This window comes from Pygoscelis adeliae, unplaced genomic scaffold (assembly GCF_000699105.1).
Source record: "Pygoscelis adeliae isolate BGI_AS28 unplaced genomic scaffold, ASM69910v1 Scaffold263, whole genome shotgun sequence".
NCBI classification, from domain to species: domain Eukaryota; kingdom Metazoa; phylum Chordata; class Aves; order Sphenisciformes; family Spheniscidae; genus Pygoscelis; species Pygoscelis adeliae.
The window spans coordinates 210,247-218,299 of NW_008824552.1; positions in this window are offsets into that span (position 1 = coordinate 210,247).

Below are 8,053 nucleotides of genomic sequence, written 5' to 3' on the forward strand. Positions count from 1 at the left end.
GTGGCACACAAGTATTTTAGATGGTGCCTCTTACAAGACGAAGCCCATTTCTCACGGCTTATGTTCTATTCATGAAATAGGAGCTGGAGTGAGAAATATTTTTATTTGAACTGGTGGCTTGCTTCATGTGGTTTTTCTCCTCATTTACATATAGAAAGCTTAGTGTAATGTGAAATACTTTATCACTTCTTTAGCATAAAGAATTTCCAATATAGATTATTTTCTGCAGCTACATATTCCCAGATGTGCATTCTCTGCTGATCGTAAAATATTAGTGGCTTGGCCACTTAACCCAAACTCGTCTGTAGAAAGAGTAGAGAAGTGATTCCTTTTGTAAAACTTGGATTTAATTTCCCCAGCTATCTGTAAGTGAACATTATGCAGTTTCATCAGCAAGTTCAACTTAAGGGCTTTGTGCCAGGATGAATCTGTCATTTGCCTTTAGTAGGTATTTCAAGAATGTCTTATTTCAGTCGTGCTTTGGAGAGGCTAGAAGTCACAGCTGAATGTAGAATTCGAGTGCCTCCATAGTTCAGACTTGTTTGGGATGAAGGAAAAGCTGATTACCTTCAGCAGCAGCAGGGAGGAATATTCCAACCCCCCTTTCCCAATCCTGTCTATACTACTGAAGCTGTTGGATTTGTTTTAGCTCAAGGCCCCGTTCTAACCTCCATGTAAGGTGCAGCATGTGTTTGAGGCCATTACTGAACTCCGTAACCCCAGCGTGTGTTGAGGTAGAGATGGGGGGGAATGGGGCCAGGCTCATAATGTATCCTTTGCTTTTCTAGTTCATTAAACTGCTCACCTGAGTCTGAACTCTGGTGTCCCTTCATAATAGAAGGTAGATTTCGCAGTCAGGTAACAGCTGCAAAGACCAGGGAGTGCATAGCACAAAAAGGAATTAGCAGCAGACAGACACATCAGGATTTGAAATGCAATATTGATTAGTTCATTAAAATTAATAAGACAATTATAAAACTCCCATTACATTTTGCAGTTCTTCTGGAAACAGAACAATTTATATGTCCTTATCCTTTCAGGAATACCTCACTCAAGACAAATTTTAATGTCATTTCCTTTGCAAACCACAGAACGTGTTAATTCTTCGTGGAGCTCAAGTTTCTCTCTGCTTTATTTAGTAAAAATGTTGTTTTTAATAGACCTTTTTTAGCAAATTGGACAAATCTGTTTCAAAACAAAGCACATAGAGGGGAAACCCTTTGATTTAAGCTCGGGAACTCAAGGGACAAGTTTGTGAAGGGGAACATTGGTTCGTAAAAAGGAAAAGTGTCACATTTTTCCTAATTCTTAAGAAATATGTATATGGCCTCCATAATACAGAAACGTGATTTTCAGGCTACAGATCTAGTTGCCTTGTGGAACCTTAAATGACTTAAAGCTGGATTTCCAACATGAATCTTTATGCTTTGCTAAGTGTTGTACTTTGTTAAATAATATCTTTAATAAAGGACTTGCTTTAGAGGCTTTGAGCCTCTTGACTCATGGCACTTCTTGCTGAAATACGAAATTGCTCTAGGAATACTTAGTTTCCATGCAAGAGGGAGGCTGGAGGAAGATAAAGACGTAAAACGAAGATCCTGGAGTGATCGTTAGGTGGATGGCACGTCTCATGGATGTGGTCACTGCTAATTCTTTTTTTTCCACAGAAGTTTGAATTTTCTTGCCGCGCTGCCCAGGAGAGTTAACTCTCCTGTTTAACCACAAAACATTAACCACAAGCTTATAGTTCACATCCCTGTTTTGCCCTGTCATCGTGCTTGTCCTCAGTCCCGCTTTGGAATAAGATGCGAGTTCAATTTCAGTGTTGCTTCTCTGGCATCGCGATTGCAGCCGATTGCAGCTGATAACAGAAAGGCTTTGGGAGCTGAACTCAAAGGGGTGGCCTAGAAACAAGCAGTGATAATGCTGCGTAGCCCTTCATCGAAACCGTCCACTTTCTGATAATCAAAGTAATTGGTAAGGTTCTTTGGTAAAATGTATGCAAGTTGTGGGGGTGTGTTAAGGTGTTTGATGCTTCTCTTAAGCTCCAAGATTCTGGAGATGTGAAAGCTATGCAAAAATCTGTGTCATATAAAAGAGACTTCTCCCACTCCTATCTGCAGAGAGAAATGACAGAATTTGATCCAAGTGTGCCTTGAAGACTTAAATAATGAGATTTAAGCACACAGAGGCTTTGGTTTGGGCCCCCAGTTCCTAATTTTGTGGGGGGAAGTGAGGGTATCTACTGCATCTTAACAGTAAGTTATTAACATTATAACTTAATTCTCAAAAATCACTGAAATCTTCACTGGGTAGCCTTACAGAGAGCCAGAGGAGTTGTGAGGGGAGGAAGGAGGGGGAACTGCAGCACCAGCAACAAGTATTGTATCACAGTTATGTTGATTTAATAAAAAAATCTGTCTTTTAATTTCTGGCTCATCAAATTTCTTCTTGTTGCATCAGCCTATATGTCTTGGTAATAAGGTGTCTGGTAAAAATTGCAGTCTCTTACATTTGTGTGTCTTATAAATCCTTCTCCTACGCAATTTTGACTCCCTTGGTAGCAGAGAGAATGATTAAAAAGGCTGTACCAAAATCACAGAAAGCAGCAGGAGTCTCATCCACTACCAGGCCAGTGCCAAAAGAGTCTGAAAGGGTGGGACTAGAACTAGTTTTCCAGGACTGCTTTAATCCCTTGCTTATGTTCCTACACCAGATTTTGAAGAGTATGAACACAATTAAACTGATGCTTTGTCTTGATGAAGCTGTAACCTCTAATGTCAGACTAGTGTCTCTCTGGCCGTATCTGGGAGGCCTGACAATCATACTAAACTTAGCTTGCAGTGTGTATGTGGGAACTAACTTTTGTATTCTTCCTGTTTGTTTGGTTTCTTTTCTCTGTCTCCATTCCTCACTTATATCTCTTAAAGCCTTTTTTGTTTGTTTGTTTTCCTTTTGCCTTTCTACAGAAACGTTGTTCATCTCCTGCCTATCTTTACTTTCCCTGGCCACCCCTAAGACTGATGAGAAACAGAGTCCTCATACATCTGTGATCCTGAAGATAGTGGGCAAACACAGATGAGCAGCAGGGAGGTAAAGTATCTTGTCTTCCACCCCAGTAAGAAGCAGCCTCTTCAGGGCTTGGGAGGAGAATGAAGACTGGATAGGGGAAGAAGCCTTAGACTCATTCATTGCCTTCCTCTATCAAGCAGGCAGTTTTGCTGATGAGATATCTGGAAATATTTAAATGTGTAGATTTCATTTAGAAAGGCTGAGGAGGTGAGGGTAGGGCTGGGAATGGCAAAAGCAGGTCTTTCTTCAAGAAGAAAAAGCAAAAAAACTCAAGATTCCTTCAGGGCTCTCCTGAAAGCCAGAAAGTAGAACACAACCGGTATTTCTTTCTGTGTAGGCTGCCTTTAAATGGAGGCAGACGGTCACAGGCGGTGTCTGAATTCTAGGTTCAATAAAGGCACATCCTTCAGTCAGACGAGGCAAAACGGTGTCATCTGTTAGAATTCAAAAACAGTATCTAAATGCCTCAATGACTTGTCATCCAGTGACTCACTGCACTGTCATAGTAGGACTTCTGGCTTTCACATGAAAGTTATACTTGCTGAAACAGCATCCTGCCGGCTCATATTAACAGTCCCCCCTCCCAAACTTGGCTCCAATTTACCCATGGTGAAGAGGGGATTTGGGGGGGCAGGGCAGCAGAAGGCGGCAAGGGTAGGTTAAATGATCAGAAATCTCATTACCTCTTCCTTGTAGATTTCTGAGTGCCAGCTTTTTCATTTGTTCTGTGTGTCTCTGAAACAAGTCCTTGAGTTGCAAAAGAAAAACATTCAGAAGTGATGAGCTGGCCATATTTGTAAGAATTTAGTCATTTACTTGGTCCAACCAAAAATGTCTTTTCTTGTGTGCAGTGTCGCCTTTTAAAGTTATTGGCTGCTTTAAAAAAATGCCAACGTTTAAATGATCTCAGCTTGATTTCCTTCATCTCCCGCAACTGATTAGGGGATCATCAGGATCATGGGGTTTTTTTTCTTTGTTTAATTCACATAATCAATTTTATTTTAGATACCCTTTGCATTTTTTTTTTAAGAGCCAATCCTGTCTAATACTAGGTACCTCCTGCAAGAGCCCTTCCTGCCTTCTGATCCAATACTTATTCATCCTGGGACCTAGTCCAAATGCCACCAACAGCGCTTGTGTGGGCTTTTTTTGTTTGTTTCAAAAACGTTTGATCACATGCTGACGTGCGGCAGCATTAAATGCATCGATGTGCAGTTCGGGAGGTAATGGTCATGGAGATTAAAAGAATCTCACCTGAGCAGTAAGTGGCTTTCTGCTCTTAACATCATACCTATTTGTATCATCAAGCTTTAAGTTTAGTATTACAGTGTCTGTCTGTCATATCTGATGATGTTCGGTTGCTCTTTGAATCCCACCGTGTTATTTTGGCTCAGTATCGCGGAGCAGTGACTTCAACAAGGTGATCTCATCCGACGTGTGGTGTAGCTGTGTTTGGTTTTAAAGACTTGAGATTCTGTTCCATCTGCACTTCCTGCAGCTATAGGTATATCATCTGAAATCCAGTAGGATGAGCATGTGTGATCTCTGTGGTCTGTCTTCCTCCTTTCTCGTGAATTCACGTGCTTTCCTTCTGTGGTGGGGCTCTTGTTAGCGTTATTTTTCTTTTCACGGGGATGTGAATGGGATGAGCAGTGAAAGGTTTCTGTGTGAAGCATAACCTGTGCTAGTTTCAGCATAAAGACTGTTTGACCTCTCTGTGAGGGCTCTGATCCTAAATTCCTAATGAACTAACTACAAATTTGGAAGGAAAGAGTCTGTGGTTGACTTTGCATTCTTCTTGACTAACAGATGAGAAGCTTGTGTTTGCTTTTTTCCATAAACTGCTCTCCCCCCCAAAAAAACCCCTATAAAGCAAGGATGTGGCTGTTGGCAGCTGTTTTCCTTTTGATGTGGTCAACTCAAAATTAATATTAAAAGTATAATTCTGAACTTGCATTTTCATGGAGACCAAATGCATGAAAGGACGGGAGGGTTCTCTCTCCACCTGCTGGGAGCGTGCTCTTTGCTTGAGTTTTTCTGGGAGGCTGCGATCAGGAGGTGAAGCTTGACACAGCTGAGCTCATCACGGCACACAGCCATCCAAAGGCAAGGGTGCTTTTCCCTTGCTTGGCTGTGAGCTGACCTGGCAGAAAACTTAACAGAGCAACATGAATGAATGTAGCTGTGGTGTAGTATTAAAGATCCCGGAGCTCTCTGTAGGTTTGAAACCTGGATGTAAGGACTGTAAGACACATGACTAGATCTGGTGGCTTCTTAGAATCAACTCACAAGTAAGTGCCTTTTTACTCTTGAAAGATCTGTCTGTCATTGTGGTAGCTGTTGTATACAGCTTTTTATTTTGGTTATTTTGTTCTTACCTTCCTCTGTCCCCGAGCTCCCTGAACCTCTAGCACCTGCCCAGTCAGCTCCTGCTGGTCCTGCTTATGCTCCGTATCTGCAAGTCCTTGGTACAAAATGGATTTTGACTCCTCTCTAACTGGTTCTCTGTCTTTAATAAACGTATTTGGGAGAAAGAGCCTGACAGAAAAATCACAACTGGATCATGTATTTCTTCCCACTCCTGTTGTGTTGTTCTGGATCCTCCTTTGATTCGGTGTGGAAGCATAATGCTTGTAATCCCTGCCATGCTGTAGGGATTTCCATGGTTTGCCTAGTGAGTTCATTTGTTAGTGTAGCAGAGCGCTTTCGGGATTTTCCCATCACCTACTTGCATAATGTTTTGCGTCTTATAAGTGTTATATATATTCCTGTAATCCTGAAAAGATGATTCAGAATTGAAAGGGTGTTTTCCCCAGCAGGTTATAAGCTGGGCCCAAACTTGCTGGTGTCCAGCTGGAACTCAATTCTGTCTTGGATTAAAACAGTTGCTAATGCTGCTGCCAGTGAATAAGCCTGCTGTTTTGCTGTGCCCCTTCCACCTTGCAGTCCTTCAGCTCATAGTCAAAGTGCTATATAGTTCAGGAGTCATCTCTTGTACAAATGCTCCTGGCTTATTCATGGAGATGCTGAGATTCCTTGTCACCTTCCACCTACGTACTACCCGCAAAGGCTCATAGTGAGCATAAAACACAGCTATGCTGGAGAAGTAATATGCTTTCTTCTGCGGTAAAGGGCAAACACAGAAACAGCAGGCACAGGGAGGAACAGGAAAACACATTTCTGGTATAGCACGATGTCGCTTTATCTCCGAATACCTTGAAATATGTACAGAAAGTCTTTGGCAACGTTTGTGCCTCAGAATTCGTAGCCAAGATGAAAACAAGATGAGAAACTTTCACATTGTCAGGAACAGTGCAGCAGGTATTTGGTAAGATCTGCTGGGCATGAAGGAACAAAAAAAAGTTGGTTGTCCCCCCCCTTTTTTTTTAATGTAACCTGGGGACATAACTCTCTCAGTAGCCTATGGGTTTCAGTGGGAACATTCAAGGACCGTCTTAGCAGCACTTAGAGAGCCTAACCTTGAGAACAAAAGTAGAGTGTTTCATGTGGTTACATACTAAAAGATGTGGGTAGGCATCTAGTGGGAATCCAGAAAGTGCGTGGGCACTTGATTCCCTCGGAAACTGTTGGGATTTGGCACCTAAGCTGGTAAAGTATTTTTAAAAACTCTTAAATATCTTTCTGAAAATTGGGTCTGATGTTGCTAATCAGTGTGAGGGGTGGGGGGATTTTTTTTCTGAAGTAATTGCCGCCTTTGATCCTTGTTACTTTCTAGCAGATAAACAGGAGGAAATTGAAGGAAAGCAACAGAAATGACTTTGGGGCTGGAGGGATTGACGCAAAAGGAAGATAAAAGAGCTATATACTTGTGTAGTTTTATAAAATGAGGAGGAGGGCAGGACTGTTTATGGGCTTCTAAAGGGTATGAATGCCAAGAAATGGAGGGTGTGGAAGAAGGAAACTGTTTTGGTCTCCGCTTTGCAAGTGCCTGTGCAGGCAGGTAGCTTCACACACAGCCTCATCTGAAAGAAGCATTTTGATTGAACTTCTGAGTGTTACAGGGACATGCTGGAGAGGAAGAGAAACACTTTGTGTGGCAGCAAGGAAAGTGCCTGCTGTAGTACTTCAGTCAGGCTAAGACATTTAAATCTGCAGTTGTTTGCACCTCGGATTGCCCGGCATCTATCAATGTCATCACATTGCACAAAAGTTACCTTCCATTTGTGCCAGCCTTCCCAGTCAGGAGGAGCCCAGGCAGAAACCCCACTTTAGGCCCTGATACCTCCTCTCCCAAACTTGCATTGTTAGTGCTTGGATCTCCACCCAGTGTTAAAGCGGAGCTGGCTACCATGGTGACACTGATCTCTTTGTGGTACCTGAAACCTCCACCAGGAAGGAAAGGCAGGGTGACACCCATGCCAGGGCACTGCTTGGTATGAGGGGGAGAGCAGGGACAGCAGGTAGGCAAAACAGTCTGTCTTGGGACCACTCTTCTGAGATGTTAGGACTTTTTATATCCATTAGGATAGAATCCATTAGGATTAGGGTATCTTGGGGAGTGCTCGATGGCAAAGATGTAAAAAAGTCACTTGGAGTTGATAAAGCCATAGCAGAAAATGTCAGTCTTAACTGCTGAAGGTATTGGGGACATTCCCACACCAAGTGTACATTTTTTTAGCTGATAGATCAGAGAAACTAATTTGAGATAAATAGAAAAGGAAAAATTAGACCACACAGGTGAGTTAGATGTTAATAAGTCACCAGGGCTGGATAGTGTTCAGCCAAGAGTCCTGAGGAACTTGAATGTGAAACTGCAGAACTGCTGGCCAAGCTGTGTAATTTATCACTACAGACGGCCGCTGTGCCAGAGGACTGGGGAGTTGCCAGTGTAATTCCCATCTACAAAAAGGGCTCTAGAGGGGATCCTGGGAAAAGCACATCAGAGAGTCACGCTACCAGGAATGGAAAGGTCTGTAATAAAGATCTCTGAATACATAGATAAATGTTAACTGTTGGGAAA